This window comes from Schistocerca serialis, chromosome 6, assembly GCF_023864345.2.
Source record: "Schistocerca serialis cubense isolate TAMUIC-IGC-003099 chromosome 6, iqSchSeri2.2, whole genome shotgun sequence".
Classification (NCBI taxonomy): Eukaryota; Metazoa; Arthropoda; class Insecta; order Orthoptera; family Acrididae; genus Schistocerca; species Schistocerca serialis.
The window spans coordinates 551,093,216-551,121,090 of record NC_064643.1 but is presented as its reverse complement, the minus strand read 5'-3'; the positions used below and the strand labels follow the sequence as shown (position 1 = coordinate 551,121,090).

Genomic DNA, 27,875 nt, shown 5'->3' with positions numbered 1-27,875 from the left:
AGCGATGTCGTTATCCTGAAGGAAGTAATTCACAAGACGTGCACGTTGGGGGCGCGAATTTTCGTCCACGAAGACGAATGCCTCGCCAATATACTGCAGATATGGTTGCACTATCGGTCGGAGGATGGCATTCACGTATCGTACAGCCGTTACGGCGCCTTTCATGACCACCAGTGGCGTACGTCGGCCCCACATAATGCCACCACGAAACAGCAGGGGACCTCCATCTTGCTGCACTCGCTGGACAATGTGTCTAAGGCGTTCAGCCTGACCGGGTTACCTCTAAACACGTTTCCGACGATTGTCCGGTTGAAGGCATATGTGACACTCATCGGTGATGAGAGGATGATGCCAGTCCTGAACGGTCCATTCGGCATGTTGCTGGGCCCATCTGTACGGCGATGCATGGTGTCGTGGTTGCAAAGATGACAACACGAGCCGTGTACCTCCTTCCTGATGGAATGAATGGAACAGATCGGCTGTCGGATCCCCTCCGTCTAATAGGCGCTGTTCATGCATGTTTGTTTACATCTTTGGGCGGGTTTAGTGACATTTCTGAACAGTCAAAGGGATTGTGTCTGTGACACAATTTCCATAGTCAACGTCTATCTTCAGGAGTTGTGGGAACCGGCGTGATGCAAAACTTTTCTTGATGTGTGTAGTTTAAGCGGGTATCGCCAAACATGGGTCAATTTATTCGACTGATATCCTAAGAAGTTTTCGTCTGCTGTAGCTTTGCTTCATCTACATGAAGTGCAGTGCCCCTAGCGAATTGACGATGTCACAAGTATGAGTAAGTATCGATACTTTTGTTTCAATACCCAAGGTATTGGCACCGATAGCATTTTTTCAATAATTTCGTCGTTTCGTCGGAGGTATCAAATCGTGTAGAGTAAATTAATAACACTTAACTAAGAGTCTAATGAAGATTAAACGCTGTGCAGTATCTATGTCGTTTACGGGAAACACAAGTACAGTACTAAAAGCTACCTACCGTGCACAGTCTGCAATGAAAATTTCCGATTTCGACAACGTATACCAGTGATATTAAGTATGCGACCTCTTCCTTAGAGTTCAGTTACTGATATGCATTTGAACCAAATGTAAGTCTGTAATAACCTAACAGATTGTATTTTTGAAAAAAAAATCCCTTCTCTAAGTTAGTAAAGAACTGAGAATTTGGGAAGCCTCTTTCTATACGCGGCAGTTATAGAGAAGTTATCTTCATCATGAGCGGTAACTCGACACTTGTGCTCCGTGGGAATCCCAGACTTACCAATTTCTTGCAAGCTGAGACATGGGATGCAGACTGGTCACAGTGCCAGTCAAATCATTACTATTCTGTGCATCTGACTATTGTTTGTATCAATTCATGCTTCGTAAGCTACTATTTATTTCCTGGGTACTAAGACAGTTTGAAGCTTCAAGGTAATGCCGTATGGTTAGTTATAATTTCTGCCAGTATGCAACTGAACAGGGGATTCGTATGACGGTATGTTTAATTCTACATTACACTATGATATTAATAATGCTGATGCAGACACAGCACAATGTTTCTACTTATTTTAGAACAGGTTCTTTTGAATCAAAGAAGTGCTTAAAGGATAAATGAGCATGCATTCAGTATCTTGCCGTAATGTCACTCTCGATGATATCAGTATTTCTCATTCCATTCTCAATAAGTCCTGTTGTGTTAAAAAAGAGCAAAAGTACATAAAAAGTTCACGCTAGCTTGCGATCCTGTCAGTATCGATAAATGTATTTCTGTGTTATCTATAAGATATTCTGAAGGTACTGCGGATAAAATACAGGAGTAAAAGGTTACCTACAAGTTGTATAGAAACTAGAGTGTGGTTACAGGAGTCAAAGGACATGAAAGGTAAGTGGCTGAGAAGGAAGTAGGCACGGTTGTAGTCTATCCACAAAATTCAAATTGTACACTGATGGATCAGTGAAGGAAAGCAAAGAGAAACTTGGAAAGGAAACTAGAGCTCACAGCCAGACACGGTGATTGGGAGATACTTGAATGATTGGATGAAAACAGATTATAAGATGAATGTCAACCAAAGTATAACGAGGACAATGGAATGAAGGCGAATCATAGCAGTTGAAGATGAGGAAATTAAATTGAAAATGAGAGACTTAATGTAGTAAATGTGTTTTGCTACTTGGGCAGCAACATAAGTGGCGGGGGACGAAGTAGATCGTCTTGTCACTCCTCTGTGTAGTGACAATCATGCTGCTATATCGTCGATGTCGTCCTACGGCACTCGGTGGATATACACTTCCCTGTTATCCGTGCTGTGCGATCCTGGACTCTTGCAGTTTTGCCCTCGTCGTTCTCGCGTATGCAAGGTCGATTACTAGAAAATTGTGCGGTCAGTATTGCTCGCGCTCTGACATCTGTGCCTCTGCTGTCGGTGCCTTATGCATCACTGGAACATTTTAACTTACACTCCTGGAAATGGAAAAAAGAACACATTGACACCGGTGTGTCAGACCCACCATACTTGCTCCGGACACTGCGAGAGGGCTGTACAAGCAATGATCACACGCACGGCACAGCGGACACACCAGGAACCGCGGTGTTGGCCGTCGAATGGCGCTAGCTGCGCAGCATTTGTGCACCGCCGCCGTCAGTGTCAGCCAGTTTGCCGTGGCATACGGAGCTCCATCGCAGTCTTTAACACTGGTAGCATGCCGCGACAGCGTGGACGTGAACCTTATGTGCAGCTGACGGACTTTCAGCGAGGGCGTATAGTGGGCATGCGGGAGGCCGGGTGGACGTACCGCCGAATTGCTCAACACGTGGGACGTGAGGTCTCCACAGTACATCGATGTTGTCGCCAGTGGTCGGCGGAAGGTGCACGTGCCCGTCGACCTGGGACCGGACCGCAGCGACGCACGGATGCACGCCAAGACCGTAGGATCCTACGCAGTGCCGTAGGGGACCGCACCGCCACTTCCCAGCAAATTAGGGACACTGTTGCTCCTGGGGTATCGGCGAGGACCATTCGCAACCGTCTCCATGAAGCTGGGCTACGGTCCCGCACACCGTTAGGCCGTCTTCCGCTCACGCCCCAACATCGTGCAGCCCGCCTCCGGTGGTGTCGCGACAGGCGTGAATGGAGGGACGAATGGAGACGTGTCGTCTTCAGCGATAAGAGTCGTTTCTGCCTTGGTGCCAATGATGGTCGTATGCGTGTTTGGCGCCGTGCAGGTGAGCGCCACAATCAGGACTGCATACGACCGAGGCACACAGGGCCAACACCCGGCATCATGGTGTGGGGAGCGATCTCCTACACTGGCCGTACACCACTGGTGATCGTCGAGGGGACACTGAATAGTGCACGGTACATCCAAACCGTCATCGAACCCATCGTTCTACCATTCCTAGACCGGCTAGGGAACTTGCTGTTCCAACAGGACAATGCACGTCCGCATGTATCCCGTGCCACCCAACGTGCTCTAGAAGGTGTACGTCAACTACCCTGGCCAGCAAGATCTCCGGATCTGTCCCCCATTGAGCATGTTTGGGACTGGATGAAGCGTCGTCTCACGCGGTCTGCACGTCCAGCACGAACGCTGGTCCAACTGAGGCGCCAGGTGGAAATGGCATGGCAAGCCGTTCCACAGGACTACATCCAGCATCTCTACGATCGTCTCCATGGGAGAATAGCAGCCTGCATTGCTGCGAAAGGTGGATATACACTGTACTAGTGCCGACATTGTGCATGCTCTGTTGCCTGTGTCTATGTGCCTGTGGTTCTGTCAGTGTGATCATGTGATGTATCTGACCCCAGGAATGTGTCAATAAAGTTTCCCCTTCCTGGGACAATGAATTCACGGTGTTCTTATTTCAATTTCCAGGAGTGTATTTTGATTAGTTACTTTTGAATACATTATGGGAGTGACAGTGATCGAAGTGTTACAAATATTTACTATAAAAACAGTGTTGATCACGATTTATTTATTAAGGTGACCGGTTTCGACCACTACTGTGGTCATCTTCAGACCATTGAGTAGGAACCTCTTTCTGCTGGAGAATCACTACTGAGACCTTTACTTGCTGTGGATTACCAAGGCCATAACATGTGCAGCACTTTCGAATTCAGTGGTTTACTATTGTAACTAAACTTTCACCTCATGTGTGTGGCAGTTTTGTGTTTAAGCTTTAGTGTTTAATGAAGTTCTTTACTCGGTTTTAGTAATTGGCTCATGAGCTGTGTTACACAATTCCTTTTCACTGAGTATGAGATTTTTTTATGTTTTGTGAGATTTGTAATTTTACCTTTTAATTATTTTAAGGGAATTCCCTGTATTAGTATGTGTGTTTTGAAAGTAGGTTATAGATGGTTGTCAAGCCTGAGGACTGATTCAAGGAAACACTGTTTGTAGTGCCTAATCACTAAGTATTCCCTTGGAGGGGCAAGTTTAATCATTTATTTCTTTCATCTGTTTAATTGAAGTAAGCACCTGGTCGTGTAGAGTTAGTGTAAAGTTTATATAAATAGTTTGGGGAGAGATAATTATTATATTTTTATACTCGCTTACCAGTGATTTAAGACCTTTTTTTAGGCAGTTTTTTGGGAGTAATATTTGCTACCTTATTTTATGTGGATCTTTTGGGCTTATAACTGTGATCTCTTAAGGGGGGGGGGGGGGGCGATTGTTGTTCGTGTAATTTGTATTTCTGTAGCCTGTATGTCACCTACGTGGTGCTTGTTGGCTGCACCTCTTAGCCTTGTGAAGCGCGAGCACGACATTTCGGCGGCAGCCGGCCGCCAGGGCGTGTTACTGTTGTGCCACTGCACGTTACTTCCGGCTGTGTTTGAGGCGTGTCCGCTACTGCTACATTGGAACTGTTCATCTTGGCAGCTTGCCTTCTTTAAGTTAAGTTTCATCTTTCGCTTCTTAAGGCTCTAATGTCCTTCCTTTAACTTCTGAATATTCTGTCTAAAGGCCTATATGTGAGCGAGGTTGCAATTAAATTTTGAGGTAGTTCCTTTGACTGTTCAAATATTTGCATATATACTTGGTGCGCTGAGGAAAATTTTAGTGTAATTTTCGTACTGATTGGCATCTCCTTAGATTTATATTTTTAATTATAATTCATTATTTTTTGCTTGGCTTAATTTGTTATCGTTCCCGTTCTATCGATGGAAAAAAAATATTATCCGATCTGCCATGCTTGGGTATTTATTCTAAATTATCAGTTCTTAACTTAATAACTGTCACTATTTAGCCGGGCGTTGTGGCCGAGCGGTTCTAGGCACTTCAGTTCGGAACCGCGCTGCTGCTGCGGTCGCAGATTCGAATCCTGCCTGGGGCATGGATGTGTGTGATGTCCTTAGGTTAGTTAGGTTTAAGTACTTCTAAGTCTAGGTGACTGAAGACCGCAGATGTTAAGTCCCATAGTGCTCAGACCCATTTGAAGCATTTTGTCACTATTTAAGAAGATTGTGCAAGAGTTATCTTTACTTACTTATTGTTTTTAAAAAAAGTTTATGATGTTTTATTTTTTTATTTGTTACTGGCACTGATTTCTTGGGGTAGCAAGACATAAAAATGCAGTCATGTCAATCTGTGGTTAAAATTTAAAATTGTTTATTTTCATTAAACAACCTCTTATGTTCAGGGATATTTGGTGGTTATTGTATTTTTTGTGCTATCATGTGCATTATAAGTCATTGTGAACATTCAAAGGACAAGTGATGCAAAAGTTGTGGACCCTCCCTTCCATGTGATCCTTTTCCTTTCCAAACCTGTATCTCTATGATTCATATAAAATGCAGACCGGTAGCAGCAACAAAAGTGTTTCTGAAAAAGAGGGGTCTTTGAACACTGAATATAAATTTAAGGGTTAAGAAGTCTGTTTTGGAGGTATTTGTCAGGAGTGCAGCCTCGTACAGAAGTGAAATTTCGGTGATAAGGTATTCGGACAAGGAGGTAACTGAACCTTCTGATGTATGACACTTCAGAAGAATGTTTAGGATCAGATGTGTAGATCTGATAACAATGAGGAAGTAACGAATCGAAATGGAAAGAAAAGAACATTATGCTGCCAGCGGACTAGAGGAAGGGACCAGTTGACAGGGCACACCATGAGACATCAAGGAGTCGTTTTTTCAATAAATGAGTCCCGGGTAAAAAATATGGAGGGGAAGCAAAATTTGACTGTAGTAAGCAGGTTGGAGAGGATCTAGGTTGCAGTAACTACACAAACATGAAGAGGATTGCACATGATACGCTTTGGTCTGTTGATTACGTAATATTTCAGGCTCTCGCAGCAGTGAGTGGTCCATTATAAATCAAATCTTTCTCTATGGTGTCATAGGCAGCTGACTTAATGAGATGGTATTGCTCGGTATGTGCGACCAAGAAATGCAACTTATGTCATTTACGCACGACAGCAATTTTTTCGTGAGCCCTTTGTTTAGCAGCTTTGTCATCCTGGGTGCTATCCTACACTGTGACTGGTTGCTGCACGCGCATCAAAACTGTTACTTTGATTAGCACTCCGTCTTCAGGCCACGATTGGCCTACCGGGACCATCCGACCGCCGTGTCATCCTAAGATAAGGATGCGGATAGGAGGGGCGTGGGGTCAGCACACCGCTCTCCCGGTCGTTATGATGATATTCTTGACCGAAGCCGCTACTATTCGGTCGAGTAGCTCCACAATTGGCATCACGAGACTGAGTGCACCCCGAAAAATGGCAACAGCGCATGGCGGCCTGGATGGTCACCCATCCAAGTGCTTACCACGCCCGACAGCGCTTAACTTCGGTGATCTCACGGGAACCGGTGTATCCATTGCGTCAAGGCCGTTGCCCGTTTCTTTCATTACTTTTTATTTTTTAAATAAGACTTCAAATAGGTATTCGTATCACGTATGAAGGATCTCTCTTTAATCGTTACGGAGTACTAATCGAAATAATCTGGCCGCTACATTTAAAACATAAGAAAATTTGTGAACAGTCTGAATCACTGTGTTGACTGTCGTGTAATCAGACACGATGCAGCACGGGAGTGATCCTCGCTGACCGCGATTGGTGTTGAAGTCTTGCCGACAGAGAGTAAAGCCGCGTATTGGCGAGCGAGGCAGATTTCAGACTTGGCCGGCAGCCTGTAGGACTGTATTTCGTGCTGCGCGTCTGCAAGCGATACAGACCAGTTACGTAACAGAAAAATTTTTGCCTATTGTTCATTAGCGCACGAAAGGCATGTTTATTACATGTGTGGCTTAATTCGCGTGTGAATTTGTACGTCGCCGATCAATGTGAGCACAGGACTCCGTAATGATGGTGATTTTGTTACTTTAACCAACATTAGCTTCGTGAATAAATAACCGGCATCCCTTCTGAAAACTCAGCTACGTCGCTTAACATACCAAGCCCAAATCGTCAATGTTTCTTACCAAGCTGGGGATCCCATGTATTTTTTGTTTCGTAATTTCACAACATAGTATTGTAGAAGGTTACTCACATGAGGTTCTTTGGATGTATAAAACCATATTTAAATTAAATAACCAGTGTTGATGCGTTTCTTTATCCTCAAACTTTATAAACTGAATAACATGCGCAAATCAAATGGTTCAAATGGCTCTGAGCACTATGGGACTTAACATCTGTGGTCATCAGTCCCCTAGAACTTAGAACTACTTAAACCTAACTAACCTAAGGACATCACACACATCCATGCCCGAGGCAGAATTCGAACCTCCGGGCGTAGCAGTCGCGCGGTTCCTGACTCAGCGCCTAGAACCGCTAGACCACCGCGGCCGGCATGCGCAAATCGATTCCGTGCCCTGGCAGCAGTACAAACTGTACGACGAATATTTTCATCTGTTTTCCACATTTCAGAAATTGATTCCTATCTGCAGTGAAGAGCTCCAGCAATGAATGTCATAGCAAAAAACGCTCTTAGATTGTGAGAAACAACATCCGTTTTAATTCTCATTTTTATCAGAGCACCATTTGTATTGTAATGATAAACAACACGTGACGTTTTAGCATTGGTGAAAGTGCATGTAGTATCTACAATATTTGGTCAGCAAAGAACATGCTGCAAATTTTGGACATTGCTAGTGGTGGATCACTTGCGTACGTTGCCCAGGAGATCCTCTGACAATGTTATATTGATGACAACGAGTCATCGGGGATACTGAACTTGTCCATTTTCGTCTCGACTTTGCAATAAGCTCGTCTCCTTCAGCGGAATCCTCATGAGAATTTTCACTGGCAATGTCACTTTCTTCTGAATTCACTTCAAAGTTATCTTCCAATTGTCATGCATCTTTTCCTGGCTTAAAGTCCTCGTCACGTTCGCTCAAGACATTTTCCAGATCACTGAGATCAGGATCTGAATAACATTATTTGAGATTTGCTTGCGGACTATTTTTGAAAAATTATGGCGTTCACTTTATGAAAAGTAGTAAAAAAGTCATTCAAAATAAGTAACATAGTACACCGACGAGTTTTTATTTTTTGTTTTTTTTTTTAACGAGCGAATGATAATTCTAATTGCGTAAAATGTATCTGAAACAGATGGAGGGTACATATAAAGCCAAGAATAAACTGGTTGTTACAGATGCAGCCAGAACCTAGTGATCCGAGTCACATCTCGTAGCACTCCATTTCAGCAAATGGTGCCTGATGAAGGTCCTAACGCCTAACTTCCCACTGCACTAGGACAACTTCTTGAAGTAAAGACACAATATCAGTACGAATTACAGATTTTTGGATCATTTCTAACAGGGTTCCCCAGATGTACAGTTGTCTCGGTACAAATGAGACCAGTCGGATGGATATAGTGGGAAAATTTGTAGGATGAATATTACAACATCATCTAAAATAAAACCGTTGTAACTACTGTAAAACAATTTCAGATCACATGTCGATGTTAAATATACAAGGGCTATTCGGAAAGTAAGATCCAAGCGGTCGTGAAAGGGAAATCAATGTGTAAATTAAAAATGTTTTATTTTCAACAGTTTGCTGCACCTTCCAGCTACTTCCCTAGGCTGTCGTCGCTCCAATTTAGACGTTTGTCGTAGCGTTGTGCCAACGTTCCAACACTCTCGTCACACAAAGCAGCCGCCTGTGCTTTCTGCCAATTCTCTACGCTGGTCTACAGCTCATTGTCTGTGGCAAAATGTTGTCTTCATAGCGAGCGATTCGTGTGAGCATAGATGAAACTCAGTGGGGAGCCAATTACGGGCTGTATTGTGGGTGATCAAACACTTCCCATCGAAAATGCTGCAGGAGCATCTTCATTGTCCCTCTAGAGTGCGACCGAGAATTGTTATGAAGAGTGAGACGCATGACAGCCATGTTATGTGGGCTGCATGATATAAGGCGAGATCTCTCACCAAGTCCTCGTACTTGGCTGCAGACACTATTTTCTAGGCAGCCTTAGGTGATCACTGTGCGCTCAGAACTGAAAAGAGCGACGTGATGCGATCAAAGGGCACACTAGAGACAACGCCGAACGCGTCCATGCAGTTCTTCATCGAATTTTCAAAGCGGTTTCCATTTCGCGCCCAATGGGACCTTACTTTCCGAATGACCCCATAGTATCTAATCTGTTATTGGAGCGTCCCTAGGTGCCTGTAGCAGGTAAGCTGTTTTCAGATGTGAGCCGTTCTGCGGCTCTCTTCGGTGCTGTTTGTAAGTTTCGGGCCGGCCGGTGATGCCGTGCGGTTAAAGGCGCTTCAGTCTGGAACCGCGTGACCGCTACGGTCGCAGGTTCGAATCCTGCCTCGGGCATGGATGTGTGTGATGTCCTTAGGTTAGTTAGGTTTAATTAGTTCTAAGTTCTAGGGGACTCATGACCTCAGAAGTTAAGTCGCATAGTGCTCAGAGCCATTTGAACCATTTTGTAAGTTTCGGTCCTCTGTTGGAGGCCAGACTGTATCATTTAGCTGACATGGTTGCGATTGTTTGTCTTCTCGTGTTGACTGGCGCCACTTCGTTTCGCAAGCGTTGCCTGTCCGCTAGTGGCAGCAGCGGCGGTTATCGATATGTAGTAACTGTGGCTCTATCTTTGGGGCGACGTCGTGGTTCTTCCAAGTCGATCAGGGGGCAGTTCGATTGGGGACTCAAGAGGAGCCAGGTCCGCACAGTGCGAGAACACGCCGGCACCGCTAGCGGCGTGCATGGAATGCCGGATCGAATGCATGTAGTCACGAGGGTGCACGACCTCGTCGTAAACCGCATTCTGCAAGCTTTAAGTTGAATGCATTTGGATTCAAGTAGAGAAACCTCCACCATTGTGAGATCTTGCGATTCTCCAGTGAGTTGGATTTGTGTTGCTGCTCGTAGTGTTTCCGAGGCAAAGAGCAGCGAATGGAGTGCTTGGGGGAGGCGGATCTGATTAGCTTTCTACGACTTCTAATTACTATTTATTGCGTTCAGTTTGTTACTATTTGTTAAGTTCAACCAGCGGTAGTTTTCCTGCTTCGTAGCTGCTAATGCCCTGTTACCTGCTCTGGGGGGTTAGTGTATGTAACGGCAATGTACGTCCTCTCCTTGCTGCTGCTGTCCAGTGAGGCATGTAGTTTTGACAGTTTTCTTGATTGGTTGGCGATTCTTCTACTCTGGTGGTAGTGATTCCTTTCTCGTTCCAGGCGCTCTAAGCACAGTATTCTGCAGACGGAGTCCAGACCGCCGGTTCCAGCTTTGGCATATTTTTACATCTTTGCATTTGGGTTATTGGACGTCAGGTAGCCTCAGCAAGGTTATCATTAGTGATTCGTTAGACTGCCACTAGTCCGAGTTACCATCTTGTGAAGTGAATGCAACTCTTGGTCGCCTATCTCATCGCTCGCGAAAGTGTTTTTTGCCGGACGTAATCAGTGGTCAATTCCTGGTGCACTGTCTGTGACTGGCCCTTGTGTTTTATTATTGTATTTGCTGTTTTATTGTATGTTTTTAATATTTTTTATATAATTGCCATTCTTTGCGTTACAGCAGGTTTAAAAGAGTGTGCTACCAAGTTTACAATCATTTTGTCTCGCCTGTTTGGTGATCAGTTGCTTGTCCTTTTAAATTAACCTTTGCTGTTGTATTTTCTGTTTTACTGTATGTTTTTTTTAAATTTTTTATATAATTGCCATTCTTGGCGTTACAGCAGGTTTAAATGGTTGTGCTACCAAGTTTACCATCATTTTGTCTCACCCGTTTGGTGATCAGTTGCCTGTCTTTTTAAATTAACCTTTGCTATTGCATTGCTGTTTTACAGTGTGTTTATTAAATATTTTTTATAATTGCCGTTCTTGGCGTTAAAGGCCTTCAACCATGACTGTGGTTACTTGGCTTAAGGGGCGGGGGGGTAGGACGTCAAACGGGCTGACTTGGAGCAGGAGAAGCACCACAGGACATTTTAATCTCCACTATCTATACTTTTAGAAATAAATTCATAAAACTTTGACCGGGAAGGATTCAGGATTCATACTCATATCAGTGGAAGCTCAAAAATGTAACAAAACACACTTTTTTTAGATGTGAAATTTCATCATTTTTTCACTTACTAGTGGCTGCATTTGTGGCTATAGGTACACTTTTCTTCCTAAGTAAGAGAGATTCTTCGATGACTTGTGCACAGCATACAAACCATAGTTACAGGTGTATGAAACTCTAGAAGTTATTTAATTTATGAGAAAATGAATGAACCGCTACATTTTAAACTTCATGTTTAGAAAAAACTCAAGTTTTATAGTTAATTATTTCAATTTTTTCCACAGTTTTTTAATAGATTTGGAAAATTCTAGAGTTTCATACACCTGTAACTACTGTTTGTATGCTATGAAAAATTCATCGAAGAATCTCTCTTACTTAGGAAGAAAAGTGTACCTATAGCAACAAATGCAGCCAGTAATAAGTGAAAAAAATGATGAAATTTCACATGTAGAAAAAAAGGTATTTTGCTACGTTTTTGAACTTCCACTGCGATGAGTGTGAGTCCTCAATCCTTCCTGGTCATGGTGACAAAGTTTTATGAATTTATTTGTAAAAGTATAGACAGTAGAAATTAAAATGTTCTGTGGTGACTCTCCTGCTCCAAGTCAGCTAGTTTGATGTCCTACCCCCCCTTAAAACTATAATTGGTATCACATTGGCTTGTTTTTAAAACATTATTTGTTGTGTCTGTATTTTATGCTCAATTGGTAATTTGCAACACACTGAAAGCACTATTAATTACACAGATGTTTATTCCCTCATCAATAACGTGTGATATCTTGATTTATTGCTGAGTCTGGATTTACCGTTTTAAAATAAATGTGTGTAATTGCAAAAGGGAACTGATTACGGCCCAGTCCACAATTGTACCCGAATCCTGCCATCCTCGACTACCAGGTTTCAAGCTGCGTGTTCGATTCATTTTGGTTCTGGAGATTCTGCCGTCGAGTGTGGCCCTCGGTACCGCAGACCAGGCAGCGGGAGTGTCCCCAGTAGAGAGCACACGCGCGGCTACTGGGCGGCGGCGCGGCTGTGGCGTGTCTAGACGGGCCAGACATCTGCCAGACGCAAGCCACAGGGCAGCAGCTGCTGGGAGCCACACAATAGGCCCTCTCTCAATAAAGGGGCGCGCCAGGGGGCACAAAAACCGTCTGGCTGGGGCCCTATCGCTTTCATCGACTCACGCCGAGACAATCCCTCTGGAGTCCCTAGCCGGAGTTGACCCCGGCATTCTCTGTATTCTGAGGTGAACGTCTCTAAATTCGGTGAGTGAGGAAGCAAGGATCTCGGAAATGTCGCTCATGCGCCTTTCCCCGCACGATATCCTGAAGACATGGCTCGAAGCAATCCTGCAGCTACACTGTTTCTTGGCTGTCGGTAACCATTTGGCTGAGTGCCACACCAACGCTCACTAACGAAATGAAAAGCATATGGGGTATCAAATGACATTTATGATTGGATTAAGGACTTCTTGGTAGTAAGGACGCAGTATGTTACGAGGGCTATTCGGAAAGTAAACTGCTAATTTCTCAAACTGGGGAACAATCAAGAATGGGGTGCCGCAAGGTTTGGTGTTGGATCCCCTGCTGTTCTTAATGTATATATATTTGACTTGCCATTCTACATTCACAAATATGCAAAGCTGCCACTCTTTGCCGGTGATACAAGTATAGCTATCACACCCAACAGACAAAAATTAACTGATGAAATTGTAAACGATGTTTTTCAGAAAATGGCTCTGAGCACTATGGGACTTAACTTCTCAGGTCATCAGTCGCCTAGAACTTAGAACTAATTAAACCTAACTAACCTAAGGACATCACACACATCCATGCCCGAGGCAGAATTCGAATCTGCGAACGTAGCGGTCGCTCGGCTCCAGACTGTAGCGCCTAGAACCGCACGGCCACTCCGGCCGGCTTTTCAGAAAATCATTAAGTGGTTCTCTGCAAATGGGCTCTCATTAAACTTTGACAAAACACAGTATATACAGTTCCACACAATAAATGGAATGACACCATTAATAAATATAGACTTCGATCGGAAATCTGTAGCTAGGGTAGAATATTCAAAATTTCTATGTTTATGCATTGATGAGGGGTTGAACTGAAAAAAAAAACACACTGAAGATCTGCTGAAACGTTTGAGTTCAGCTAGTTATGCTATTAGGGTCATTGCAAATTTTGGCGATATACTTCTCAGTAAATTAGCTTACCACGCCTATTTTCATTCTGTGCTTTCGTATGACATCATATTATGGGGTAACTTATCATTAAGTAAAAGAGTGTTCATTGCACAAAAGCGTGAAATCAGAATGATTGCTGGAGCTCATCCAAGATCATCTTGCAAACACTTATTTAAAGAGCTAGGGACCTTCACTGTAGCCTCACAATAATATATATTCACTTATGAAATTTGTTATTAACAATCCGAACTAATTCAAAAGTAATAGCAGTTTACATGCCTACAACACTAGGAGAAAGGATGATCTTCACTACTCAAGTTTAAATCTAACTTTGGCTCAGAAGGGGGTAAATTATGCTGCCACGAAAGTCTTTGGTTACTTACCTAATAGCATCAAAAGTCTGACAGATATCCATATAGCATTAAAAGGAAGTTAAAAGAATTTCTGAATGGCAACTCCTTCTACTCATTAGATGAATTTTTGAATTTAGTAAGTGGTAATTTCCCCACTCCCCACCAAAAAAAAATTGTCATGTAATATTTTGTGTAATGTGATATCTTGGATTGACACCTTTTATTAACCTGACACGTTCCACATCATTACGAAGTGTCTTATTCATGGTCTATGGAACAAGTACTAATCTAATCTAATGTAAGGTACGGTCGGGCGCGAAATGGAAACCACAGTGGAAATTCGATGACACTTTGCACAGATGTGTTGGGTAGTGTATCTAGTAAGCAATTCGATCGCTTCACGTCTCTCTTTTCAGTTTTGAGCACAAAGTGACCACGTAAAGATGCCTAGAAGATAGCGTCTCCCGCCAAGTGTGAGGGCCTGGTGAGAGATTTTGCCTGATATCATGCAGCCAACATAAGTTAACTGTCATCTGTTTCCTTCTTCACGACGATCCACGCCCACAAACTGCAGGGGCAATGAAGATGCTCGTGCAGAGTTTCCGATGGGAAGTGTTTGATCATCCACAATACAGTCCGTAACTTGCTCCCATTGGGTTTCGTTTCTGTTCACATGGACCGCTGGCTATGAAGATAACATTCTGGCACAGACAACGAGCTGTAGACGAACGCATTTGGCGGGGAGAACAGACGGCTGCCCTCTGTGATGAGGGCAACTATGTAGAGAAGCAGCTGAAGGGTCTAGCTAATTTTTTTCACAGTGGTTTCATTTCACTACCGTCCAGAGGGGAGAAGAAACTTAAGGCGTTCCATAGAGAACTGCGGTAGGTCCCTTGCTGTTCATCCTGTATTATAATGACGAAGCACACAGTACTAATAATAAGTTCCCTGTTTGTTGCAAGGCAACGGCCTTGCCGCAGTGGATACATCGGTTCCCGTCGGTTCACCGAAGTTAAGCGCTGTCAGGCGTGGCCGGCGCTTGGATGGGTGACCATCTAGGCCCCCATGCGCTGTTGCCATTTTTTGGGGTGCACTCAGGCTCGTGATGCCAGCTGAGGAGCTACTCGACCGAATAGTAGCGGTTCCGTTCAAAGAAAACCATCACAACGACCGGGAGAGCGGTGTGCTCACCACACGCTCCTCCTATCCGCATCCTCAGCTGAGGATGACACGGCGGTCGGATGGTCCTCATGGGCCACTTGTGGCCTTCAGACGGAGTGCTGCTGCTGCTGTTTCTTGCAGATGACGCAACGCTCTACACTGACGGAAAAATTTTGGGATTACATTTGTCTAGGTAACGTATTTAAGTGATTAACACTGTAAGATCACACGTTAATATAAACGCGAGATAAGCCATTGCAAATGTGAAATGTGTGCACAATTATAACCGGTATAATTACCAGAATGTTGAATGCAGCATGCAAACGTGCTTGCATTGTGTTGTACAGATGCGGGATATCAGTTTGTGGTATGGAGTTCGACGCATGTTGCAGTTGGCCAGTCAACATAGGGGAGGTTAACGCTGTTTGTGGATGCCGCTGGAGTTGTCATCCGATGATGTCACACATGTGTTCGACTGGAGACAAATCTCCTGACTGAGCAGGTCAAGATAACTTGTCGACACTCTGGCAGCATGTTGCGTTACAACAGCGGTATCTGGGCCAGCGTTATTCTGTTGGAAAACACATCCCCAGAATGCTGTCTGGCAACACAACAGCTCAAATCAGCAGACTGACGTACAAATTTGCAGTCAGGCTCCGTGGGATAACCACGAGAGCTCTCCCGCTGTCATACAAAGTAGCACCCCGGGCCACAACTCCAGATGAGGACCCGGTGTGTCTAGCTCGCAGACAGGTTGGTTGCAGGCTCTGAACTGGCCTCGTTCTAACCAACACATGACCATCACTGGCACGGAGGCAGAAACTGCTTTCATCAGAAAACACAAGAACTCCACCCTGCCCACCAGGGAGCTCTCGCTTGACACCACTGAAATAGCAAATGGTGGTAGTTGGGCGTCTGGCTCGGAGCTGTCCTTGAAGTAACCAATCTGTAAGAGTTTGCTGTATCACTGCTGTACCAAGTACTGCTCAAATTGCTGCTGCAGATGCAGTACAGTGCACGAGAGACATAGGCGACCACGATGCCCTTCAGTCTCTGTAGTGCCACGTGGCTGTCCAAATCCTGGTCTTTTGCGATCGTACATTCTCGTGACCACCGCTGCCGGCAGTCATGTACAGTGGCGAAGTTCTTGCCAAGTCTTACTGCAATATAGAGGAAGGAAAAAATCAGCTTCTCGTAGCCTTATTACAGGACCTCGTTCAAACTCAGTGAGTAACTAACGCTCTCAACCGTTACAGCCTGTATTTAAAGCAAAGCTAATTTGCCTCCTCATAGTGACGCTACTAGCGCCACACTTATACGACTGGCGCGAAATTTGAATACACATCATCTTTCTGGTGTAAAGACACGCTTACCAACTTTCGTTTATGTCGCACAACCCCTTCTTGGTGCTGCTATTTTTTTTTTTTTTTCGTCAATGTTGAACTGGAGAAAGGTGGGATAGAGTGGCCGAGGCAGGAAACGTAGCCATTGCATATTTGTTGCCCTAAACAGTGTTGCTGTCTGCCGAGAAATGAGTAAACTTGTTCTAATATACACCATCATCGTTGTCAGTGAGTTTGACAGTGGAAGCATGTTCCGTTATTTTTTAGTAAAATTATTTCCGATTTTCAGTTTTTTAATCATCCCACGCTGTTTGTTTTGGTTTGAGTATTTGAGTTTCGCAAAGCTCTCACAATAAACCTGTGATGCCACAGTATTCTCTCATGTAACTCCATTGCTAAAATTCGTTTGCGGTCCCAAAAGAAACTGTAAGCATCATTTCACGAGTTGACTCGGTAGGGTTGAATTTTTTGGACCTATTGGGAAAATGAGTGTGCATCTACATCTACGGCGCGTTCCTTAGTTTCAGAGTTCACTTTCTGCACTTATTCGTCCCGATTCCCTGTTCTGTTCGGAAAGGTCTCCCCCCTCCTCACAGGACCGCTGAAGGAATGTCAAGGCTTAACCCATTCTTTAGATTCTTTCTGTGAGAATCGATTAGTCATTTGATACCAACTGTGAACAAAAGTTAAAGTAACCTCCTTGTGACGGTGTTAAAGATGACTGTCCTTGAAATATGTGGTAGATATCCAGAAAGTTCGAAGTTTGGGTGCTACCGCCCGCTCGTATGATTTGTCAATACGTTGCAAAAGTTTGTCAGTCTCCCTCGACACCTTCATCATGTATATCTTTGCGACCAGCCTTGAATTTTCTTCACGACTCCCTTAATACACCACCACTCACAATACCATCCGCATACGCAATGCACAAGTGATGATGAATTTCAGCAGAACTGACTCCTTTTGCTTTAGGACTACCTTGCAAACTGGGGGGAGATGCAGTAACACCGTCCACTTCAGCCGCCTGCTGCTTACTCACTAACGAATGCAACAGAGAGATTGAAAGTTTCCTGTTAAATAACCCACTCGTTTCTGACCACAGTGTTTTGCTTAGCAAATTGGCGAATTTGTCTTTGCTAGAGAGAAACATTGGCACTTGTCTGGCCACGGGTCGAGTCGATCTGAATGGGTACCAGACGTTCCGAGTTTGGTTCTGTTTTCTGCTTCGGCGTGTTGCTGCTTCGTGCGAGGTCGTTGTGACGTCGTTAGGAGTCCTACAGTGCTGGAGATTTTGGGTGAGATCTTTACAGTTACTTCCCGTCATGGTTAATAGCGACGTGTAGTTCATTTCAGTAATGTGATCGACATATGCAGACTGAAACCTGGTGGTCAAGGGAAGGCAGGATTAGGTTACGATTGTGGACGGGGACGTAATCAGTTACTATTGGTTGCCTTTTGCAGTTACACACAATTTATTTTGAACCAGTAATTCCAGACTCAGCAATAAATAAAAATACCACACGTTATTAATGAAGGAATGAAAAACTGTGTAAGTAATGGTGTTTTCTGTGAGTTACAATTTAGCTTATCACCATTAAATATAGATACAGCAGATAATGTTTTAAAAGCAAGCCACTGTGATCTGGGCAGAAGGCCTTACACGCCAGGAATGGCAATAAATTAAGAATTGTTTAAAACACGCTGCAACTTACAAATAACAGGTATTGAAATATTAAAAGGCAAGTCGCCACAAACACAGCAGAAGGCATTAGATGCCAGGAATGGCAGTAAATGAGGTTTTAAAGGCTTACTGCGTAAATACATATACCAAAGTAGAATTTTAAGGCAAGTGACCACATCACTGCTGAAGGCCTTACACGCCAGGAACGGCAATAATATAAAAAATTTAGACACCTGCTGTAAAACAGCAAATACAATAGCAAAGGTTAATTTAAAAAAACAAGCAACTGATCACCAAACGGGTGAAATAAGATGATGGTAAACTTTGTAACACAACCCTTAACATCCACTGAACACTACACTGCTAGATTTATTCCAGAAGGCGACCAGAACTATTAACTAGACATATATGACCTTTAATGTAGGCATTACAAAGTATTGTAATAAATAATACAATAATAATACACAAGGACCAGTACATAAGTTCCTTAAAGGGTACTGAGGCAGATTATATCCGCAGAAGGCGTGGGCTGAAAGAGCGTTACACTGAACTACCAGTCATCAGACCTCCTTTTAGAACACACATATCTTACAAGAACCAAGGGGCCACAGACGGTGCTCCAGGAATCGACCTCTGAGAAGGTCCAGCAACAAACACTTTCGCGAACGATGAGATAGGTAGCCAAGAGTTGCATTCACTTGACAAGATGGTAACTCAGACTAGTGGCAGTCTAACGAATGACTAATGATAATCTCGCTGAAGCTACTTGACGTCCGATAAACCATATTCAACGATGGAACAATACGCCAAAGCCGGAACCGCCGGTCTGCACTAAGTCCTCAGAATACTGTGTTTAGAGCGCCCAGAACGAGAAAGGAACCACTACCACTAGAACAGAAGAATCACCCACCAGCCTGCAATCAACAAAGCTGTCAAAACTACACGCCTTACCGGACAGCAGCGGCAAGGCGAAGAAACGTACACTGCCGTTACATACACTAACCCCCAGGGCAGGTAACAGGGGCGTTAGCGGCCACCAGGCAAGAAAAATTACCGCTGGTTGAACTTAACAAATTGTAACGAGCTAAACGCAGTAAATAGTAATAAGAAGTCGAGGAAAGCTAATCAGATCCGCCTTCCCCAAGCACTCCACTCGCTGCTCTTCGCCTCGGCGACACTACGCGCAGCAACACGCACCCAAGTCACTGGAGAATCGCGAGATATCGCAATGGTGGAGGTTTCTGTACTTGGATTGAAATGCACTCATCTTAAAGCTTTCTGGATCCGGTTTGCGGCTAGGACGTGTAACCTCGTGACCACAGCCCCTCCATCCCGCAGTCCCTGTGCGCCGCCAGCGGTCCCGACGTGTTTGCGCACTGCGCGGACCTGGCTCCTCCTGAGTCTCCAACCGAACTGGCCCACTCACACGACCCGGAAAAACAACGACGTCGCCCCAAAGATAGGGCAACTGTTACTACATATCGACAACCGCCGCTGCTGCCACTAGTGGGCAGGCAACGCTTGCGAAACCGAGTGGCGACAGTCAACACGAGAAGAGAAAGAACAGCAACCACACCAATACCACAATACCAACTAAACGGTACCATCTGGCCTCCAACAGAGGTGGCGGGGGGGGGGGGGGGGGGAGAACCTACAAACAGCACCAACGCGAGCTGCAGCACGGCTCACAGACAGTTAACTTGCAATCATTTCGCGTACAGAAGTAGCAGTGAATTATAACATTAAGCAGTATCCACCTGAGTGGTACCATGAAGGCTCACAGATCGCTCGTCTTTGTTACACTAAAAACTGGTTTATAGAATCGAGTAATACCCCTTAGATTCGTTGTATTATACAGGGCGTTCGGAAATTCCCGTTACAAACTTCTAGGACTTGTAGAGGGGAGTGAGTATACAATATTTTGAACACGAATCCCCATACCGTTTCCATTCTACGACAGTTTCAGTTCAGATGCGTAACGCGTCCACGTCCTCAGAGGGAAAGAGAAAAGTGTCTCAGAGTTGCTTTTCCTGGTACGCAGTAGGGTACATGGGATGACGTTTACTACGTCAGCCTGTCACTTGATGTCACTTGGCCTCTGACTTGCTACGAGACTCCTTCAGAGACAGTGTAAAATCTGCTGGCCCGAGTTCTGGCCGCTACGCTACAAGTTGAAGAGACACTAGGTGGGATGGAAAGGGTGTGCGAGGTGCCAGAGTGAAGAAGAGTTTGCTCCTCTTTAATTCTGGCGAATTTTGCATGAGAATGGACATGCACTCCAACCCCTCCTTACCTACGATCTAATTGATTAGGTGCAGAATGGCAATGAAAGGAATTGATGTTGGACCCTGCTAGTTGGTAAAATAAGGAAAGCACACTCACAATAATTTAATAAAAATCATTATCTACTCAGTAGAGAAAAAGGGAATTTTATCATAATAAACGACAGGAAATGGGATTCTACATCTATCTATGAAATGATATGCGGATTAAATATTACAATGTGATTTATTATAAATCAGAACACAAAGTTGCTTAATTGTCAATACAAACTGTAGGCTAAAGGGTAGGTCATGTTGTTGTTGTTGTGGTCTTCAGTCCTGAGACTGGTTTGATGCAGCTCTCCATGCTACTCTATCCTGTGCAAGCTTTTTCATCTCCCAGTACCTACTGCAACCTACATCCTTCTGAATCTGATTAGTGTAGTCATCTCTTGGTCTCCCCCTACGATTTTTACCCTCCACGCTGCCCTCCAATACTAAATTGGTGATCCCTTGATGCCTCAGAACATGTCCTACCAACCGATCCCTTCTTCTGGTCAAGTTGTGCCACAAACTTCTCTTCTCCCCAATCCTATTCAATACTTCCTCATTAGTTATGTGATCTACCCATCTAATCTTCAGCATTCTTCTGTAGCACCACATTTCGAAAGCTTCTATTCTCTTCTTGTCCAAACTATTTATCGTCCATGTTTCACTTCCATACATGGCTACACTCCATACGAATACTTTCAGAAATGACTTCCTGACACTTAAATCAATACTGGATGTTAACAAATTTCTCTTCTTCAGAAACGCTTTCCTTGCCATTGCCAGCCTACATTTTATATCCTCTCTACTTCGACCATCATCAGTTATTTTGCTCCCCAAATAGCAAAACTCCTTTACTACTTTAAGTGCCTCATTTCCTAATCTAATTCCCTCTGCATCACCCGACTTAATTAGACTACATTCCATTATCCTTGTTTTGCTTTTGTTGATGTTCATCTTATATCCTCCTTTCAAGACACTGTCCATTCCATTCAACTGCTCTTCCAAGTCCTTTGCTGTCTCTGACAGAATTACAATGTCATCGGCGAACCTCAAAGTTTTTATTTCTTCTCCATGAATTTTAATACCTACTCCGAATTTTTCTTTTGTTTCCTTTACTGCTTGCTCAATATACAGATTGAACAACATCGGGGACAGGCTACAACCCTGTCTTACTCCCTTCCCAACCACTGCTTCCCTTTCATGTCCCTCGACTCTTATAACTGCCATCTGGTTTCTGTACAAATTGTAAATAGCCTTTCGCTCCCTGTATTTTACCCCTGCCACCTTTAGAATTTGAAAGAGAGTATTCCAGTCAACATTGTCAAAAGCTTTCTCTAAGTCTACAAATGCTAGAAACGTAGGTTTGCCTTTCCTTAATCTTTCTTCTAAGATAAGTCGTAAGGTCAGTATTGCCTCACGTGTTCCAGTGTTTCTACGGAATCCAAACTGATCTTCCCCGAGGTTGGCTTCTACTAGTTTTTCCATTCGTCTGTAAAGAATTCGTGTTAGTATTTTGCAGCTGTGACTTATTAAGCTGATAGTTCGGTAATTTTCACATCTGTCAACACCTGCTTTCTTTGGGATTGGAATTATTATATTCTTCTTGAAGTCTGAGGGTATTTCGCCTGTTTCATACATCTTGCTCACCAGATGGTAGAGTTTTGTCAGGACTGGCTCTCCCACGGCCGTCAGTAGTTCCAATGGAATATTGTCTACTCCGGGGGCCTTGTTTCGACTCAGGTCTTTCAGTGCTCTGTCAAACTCTTCACGCAGTATCGTATCTCCCATTTCATCTTCATCTACATCCTCTTCCATTTCCATAATATTGTCCTCAAGTACATCGCCCTTGTATAGACCCTCTATATACTCCTTCCACCTTTCTGCTTTCCCTTCTTTGCTTAGAACTGGGTTTCCATCTGAGCCCTTGATATTCATACAAGTGGTTCTCTTATCTCCAAAGGTCTCTTTAATTTTCCTGTAGGCGGTATCTATCTTACCCCTAGTGAGATAGGCCTCTACATCCTTACATTTGTCCTCTAGCCATCCCTGCTTAGCCATTTTGCACTTCCTGTCGATCTCATTTTTGAGACGTTTGTATTCCTTTTTGCCTGTTTCACTTACTGCATTTTTATATTTTCTCCTTTCATCAATTAAATTCAATATTTCTTCTGTTACCCAAGGATTTCTACTAGCCCTCGTCTTTTTACCTACTTGATCCTCTGCTGCCTTCACTACTTCATCCCTCAAAGCTACCCATTCTTCTTCTACTGTATTTATTTCCCCCATTCCTGTCAATTGCTCCCTTATGCTCTCCCTGAATCTCTGTACAACCTCTGGTTCTTTTAGTTTATCCAGGTCCCATCTCCTTAAATTCGCACCTTTTTGCAGTTTCTTCAGTTTTAATCTACAGGTCATAACCAATAGATTGTGGTCAGAGTGCACATCTGCCCCTGGAAATGTCTTACAATTTAGAACCTGGTTCCTAAATCTCTGTCTTACCATTATATAATCTATCTGATACCTTTTAGTATCTCCAGGGTTCTTCCATGTATACAACCTTCTTTCATGATTCTTAAACCAAGTGTTAGTTATTATTATGTTGTGCTCTGTGCAAAATTCTACCAGGCGGCTTCCTCTTTCATTTCTGTCCCCCAATCCATATTCACCTACTATGTTTCCTTCTCTCCCTTTTCCTACACTCGAATTCCAGTCACCCATGACTATTAAATTTTCGTCTCCCTTCACAATCTGAATAATTTCTTTTATTTCATCATACATTTCTTCAATTTCTTCGTCATCTGCAGAGCTAGTTGGCATATAAACTTGTACTACTGTAGTAGGTGTGGGCTTCGTATCTATCTTGGCCACAATAATGCGTTCACTATGCTGTTTGTAGTAGCTTACCCGCATTCCTATTTTCCTATTCATTATTAAACCTACACCTGCATTACCCCTATTTGATTTTGTGTTTATAACCCTGTAGTCACCTGACCAGAAGTCTTGTTCCTCCTGCCACCGAACTTCACTAATTCCCACTATATCTAACTTCAACCTATCCATTTCCCTTTTTAAATTTTCTAACCTACCTGCCCGATTAAGGGATCTGACATCTCGGGTAGGTCATACTGAACTATTATGAGAATAAGAATTGGCTCGAGAACAAGGGGCTCCTACTCTCTGTGATGCAATAGATTGACGATAGTGACTGGAGGTCATAATGAATCAAATGTTACTCCCCAGACTATATTGCAGTATCGCGATTAGTAGTGAGAGCTCAAATGGGATCACATGGAGAAACAAGCAAGGTGGACTTGTGCAAAGCGAGCTCGTGTGCTGCTGAGGACTTCAGTATAAAATTGGTAGGTCCTACAATGCCGGAGCAGCAAAATACTTTACCAGTCCTGAAACCTGGAGCACGTCGTCGTCGGTGGGCAGCGTTCTGATGATGTAGGCGCCGACTTCTGCCGTGCAGCAACTCTGTTTCAACCCCTGGCAGAATTCTAAGTTCTGTGGAAAAAGTGCGACTAAGTCGCAAGACTGTCCGACTCCAACGAAGATCACATCCCAAATGCCCTGCGCCCGCACAACTCAAGAGCAAAGCCAACGTTACTCAACTCCCCACTACCCTCGAAAAACTGCGAATCAGCATGCAGTGCTGATTCCAAAATTCCCCCACACTATCTCAGAACATCATTCGCGCCAACAGTGACCGTTCCCTCCAATTTCAAGCAAGGATTTATGACGTCAACTGGCCTCAGTTTAAGTTGACCAATCATGCCTCTGCTATTTAGCTCGGGGCACTGAACTTGCCATTTGATCAGCTATGAAAACAACATGCCTAGACCACTGGCCATCTGGCTCCAGGCAGTCGCGCCCAGCAGGGCATAGTCCACAAGTATTCTGAGAATCATGAGGACAATGCAGTCAGTCGGTGCCACCAGTCTTCATTCCAGACGCGCCAGAACGGTAAACACATGAACTGCGGCGACACTCAGACGCCTCGCATGTCGTTTCGCCTTGCATACAACAGGCGAAACTCGACCGAGGTCAGTCGTCCCACCAGGCGTTCAAGCTCATTGATGTACGACCCTCCCAGCAGTCGCAGAAGTGCAGCCGCCCACCAGAAACGCAGTGTGCCACGTCCTCCGGTGCTCGCCTCGCAACAGACCACCCAGGAAAGTAACAGAGGCAACTAAAAGCAAGACCACATACAGTTCACAACATGCACAGCAACCAAGTGAAATGTACTTTGAGCTCTCAGTACAAATACTCTCGTTAGAATAACCTTATTTGGTCTCTTACCACCATTCAGTGACATAAAACATTAATAAAATTGATGGAAATGAGAGGCGACGTGCAGAAGAGGGCATGGAACCTCTCAAGTGTATCAGAACATGTTTTGTACGTACATTGTCTGTAACAATGTTGATGGTCGCCACATTGAGCCGCTGTTGTAATGCATCAATACTTGTCTGTACATATTGTATGCTGGGTTCTTTTTTGTTTTACAATAATACTAAACGTGATGTTTATGTTCTAACACAAACAAATGTGCTTAGGTGATAAATGAATGTTTCTTTACATTTTCTTTCGATTTGTTACCTAACAATGGTACTGCGTGAAGCCTAATTTACTTCTTCAAGCAGAAATGTATGTATTAAACAGCTGCATTGAAACCAGCGTAGAACGGATAGGGTAGTTTCCGAACATGAGTTCCTATCTAAAATATTGTGTACCCACTCCCCTCTACAAGTCCTAGAAGTCTGTAATGGGATTTTCTGGACACCCCTATACTCTGTCTTATCATCCTCTCCTACATTATGAATGGTTTACTAGTCTGTTTAAAAGACGTATATTGAGATCTTTTAATATTTCGGCTTTCCAAGAACTTCAATTCATGTTATGTATACTAAGAATTCAGATGGTCTTCATGACTTATCTGCATGGTTTTGAGGATAATATATCAATTATCTGCAATATTTCTGCTAATTATTTCGTTCATTACTAGTCATTTCTTTGTTATTGAACATGGAATAGGGCCTTGCTGGTATACTGCCGTCTTGGACACATCCATTGCTACAGTTTCTGTCATATCAACGACCAGTCAAATAATTCAGTTGCACACTGCTACTTCAGTCCTTAGGACTAACTATTCCAGACGTTTGATGATGACTGGACCCAGAGCCTACGTGGAATTTTTAAATGAAATCATTGCGCTGTAGGCTGTTAAAACATTGTTTGTTACGTTTGCAATTTCGAACATGTGGTCATTTTCAAGCATTCTGAAAGCAATCAGTCGTCAAACGTAATACACGTTATTATGATACTGACAAACGTTGAAAGAGCAAATTTCTAAGCTACTTACGTGGGAAGTTGTGTAAGAGCAGTTGCTTGTGGTGGTTTGAATTTTTCCGCTGTTCCATATACCGTACACGCTATAAAGCTGGTGAATAATGAAATAAACACTTAAGTTTAAAACTCGTGTGGCAGGCGTGGTGAGTGGATCACAAAAGCAACAAAGATGTAAACACAAAAAGAGTATGAGCTACAGAGCGCAAAAATGCTAATATATGGAATCCATATCGTGTGGTTTTGTGTGCGCAGAAAGGAGAAAAGTGACACAAACATGTGTTAAATGAAAACGGACTTATCCCACATAAGCAGATTTGAAATGATCACTTTCTACGTTTGTCAGTTTCATAATTAAGTGTATTATATTTGACGACTGGTTGCTTTCAGATTGCTTGAGAAAGACCACGAGTCGAAACTGCAGGCACAATAAATAATGTTTTAACAGCTAAAGCGCAATTATTTCTTTTAATTATAAATATTCTGTTCCTGTACATCAGTGATTTACAGGTGCAAAGAGGCAGGTCACTGAACGCTGTTCTGGAACGCAGATTACTGCCTCTGTATAATAGCGAAACATTTCGTGAAACATATGGTAGTACGGCGTTCCCTGTTTCCAGTACCATGTGCAGATTTTGCTTGCTAATTACGTCTTGATCATGTTGGTTTAACGAAGCAGTTCAGGACTCCATCTTTTTGAGTCTTGATTCAGTAATTACAGATATTAGGAAATATCATGATAACACCGCTTTTGGCTGTAATCCGAAAGCATGCAATCATATAATACTGCGGATAGGTTTTGGTGAATGGTTACCTGCTATATTGGGTGTACGAGTACGCAGCTACGCAAATTCATTACCGCTGCCCATATATCAAATACGTGAATGTTCTGTAATTATTTCTTCAATCATTTGCGGTCAGGTGGCGTTTTGAATTGTATGCAGGGGTATAAACATTCATGTAATACTGCGTAGCTTAATAGATCAGGGCTTCGCCTAACTGCTCATGATAGCAGCTTGTTTTCTTAACACAGCACACATATTACAAGCTGACACAACGTGACGTTCGAAGTCTCGTTTTCCACCCCGCAAGCGCCAGAAGGTACCCAGTCAGGAGGTACACTCTAAGACAAAAAAGTCACACACCACGAAGGAATTATCGGAATGGGACGGAAATCTGTTCCTGTGATGTACAGACAAACAAATGGTAACAATTTCAGAAAAATCGGATGATTCATTCAAGAGAAAGCGCTTCACAAAAGCAAGTCAATAGCGTGTTGGGCGATCTTTGGTCCTTATGCAAGCTGTTATTCGGCTTGGCATTGATTGACGGAGTTCTTGGATGTCCGCCTGTGGATATCGTGCCAAATTCTGTCCAACTGGCGCCTTAGATAGCCAAGATCTCGCGATGATTAGAGGGCGTGCCCATAATGCTCGAAGGCGTTCTCAATAGGGGGAAGATCTGACAACAAGCACGAAGACAAACGGTAGAAACTCTCGCCTTGTGCGAACGGACAATATCTTGCTCAAACGTAAGTGAACTGTGGCTGGCTCATGTTATGCTTTGCATTAAACCTTGGTTGCTATTCTGTGATTAGTCTCCTGCGGTTAACCTCTCTCTCCGCGACTCGCAGCGGCAGCGTGTATCGATATTCGCACCCTTGTACTATCTTTGGCCTCGCGTTTATAGTTTCCGGCTGTACCATGTGTGGGCAGTTGGTCGGTTGACGTGGAGCAGCGAGGAAGTCTCCGTGGCGCGTGTCTGGCCGGGGCCGCTGGCGGCGTCCACGCGCGGTCGGAGTGTGAGGGGCTGTTCCCATTGCTATGAGGTCCATGGCTCACCGATCCCGGACACGTAAGTTGAGTCTTTACTTAAACTACCAGCCAGCGGCAACTGTTCACATTGTGTCGTTTGAATTTCGTTGTCGGCTGTTGGGACATTCCCGTGAGCAACAAGGTGTATTTTCAAGTTGGCGAAATTCTAGCCAGCCTCCTGTGAAGTTTAATTTAACTTCATGATTTTTTGAATTGAAG

The 27,875-nt window shown here is 43.8% G+C and overlaps 1 pseudogene; it reads right to left on the bottom strand.

Moving 5' to 3' along the window:
• Positions 1–6,716: 6,716 nt before the first annotated feature.
• LOC126485714 (5S ribosomal RNA) lies at positions 6,717–6,834 on the bottom strand (annotated as a pseudogene).
• Positions 6,835–27,875: the final 21,041 nt, after the last annotated feature.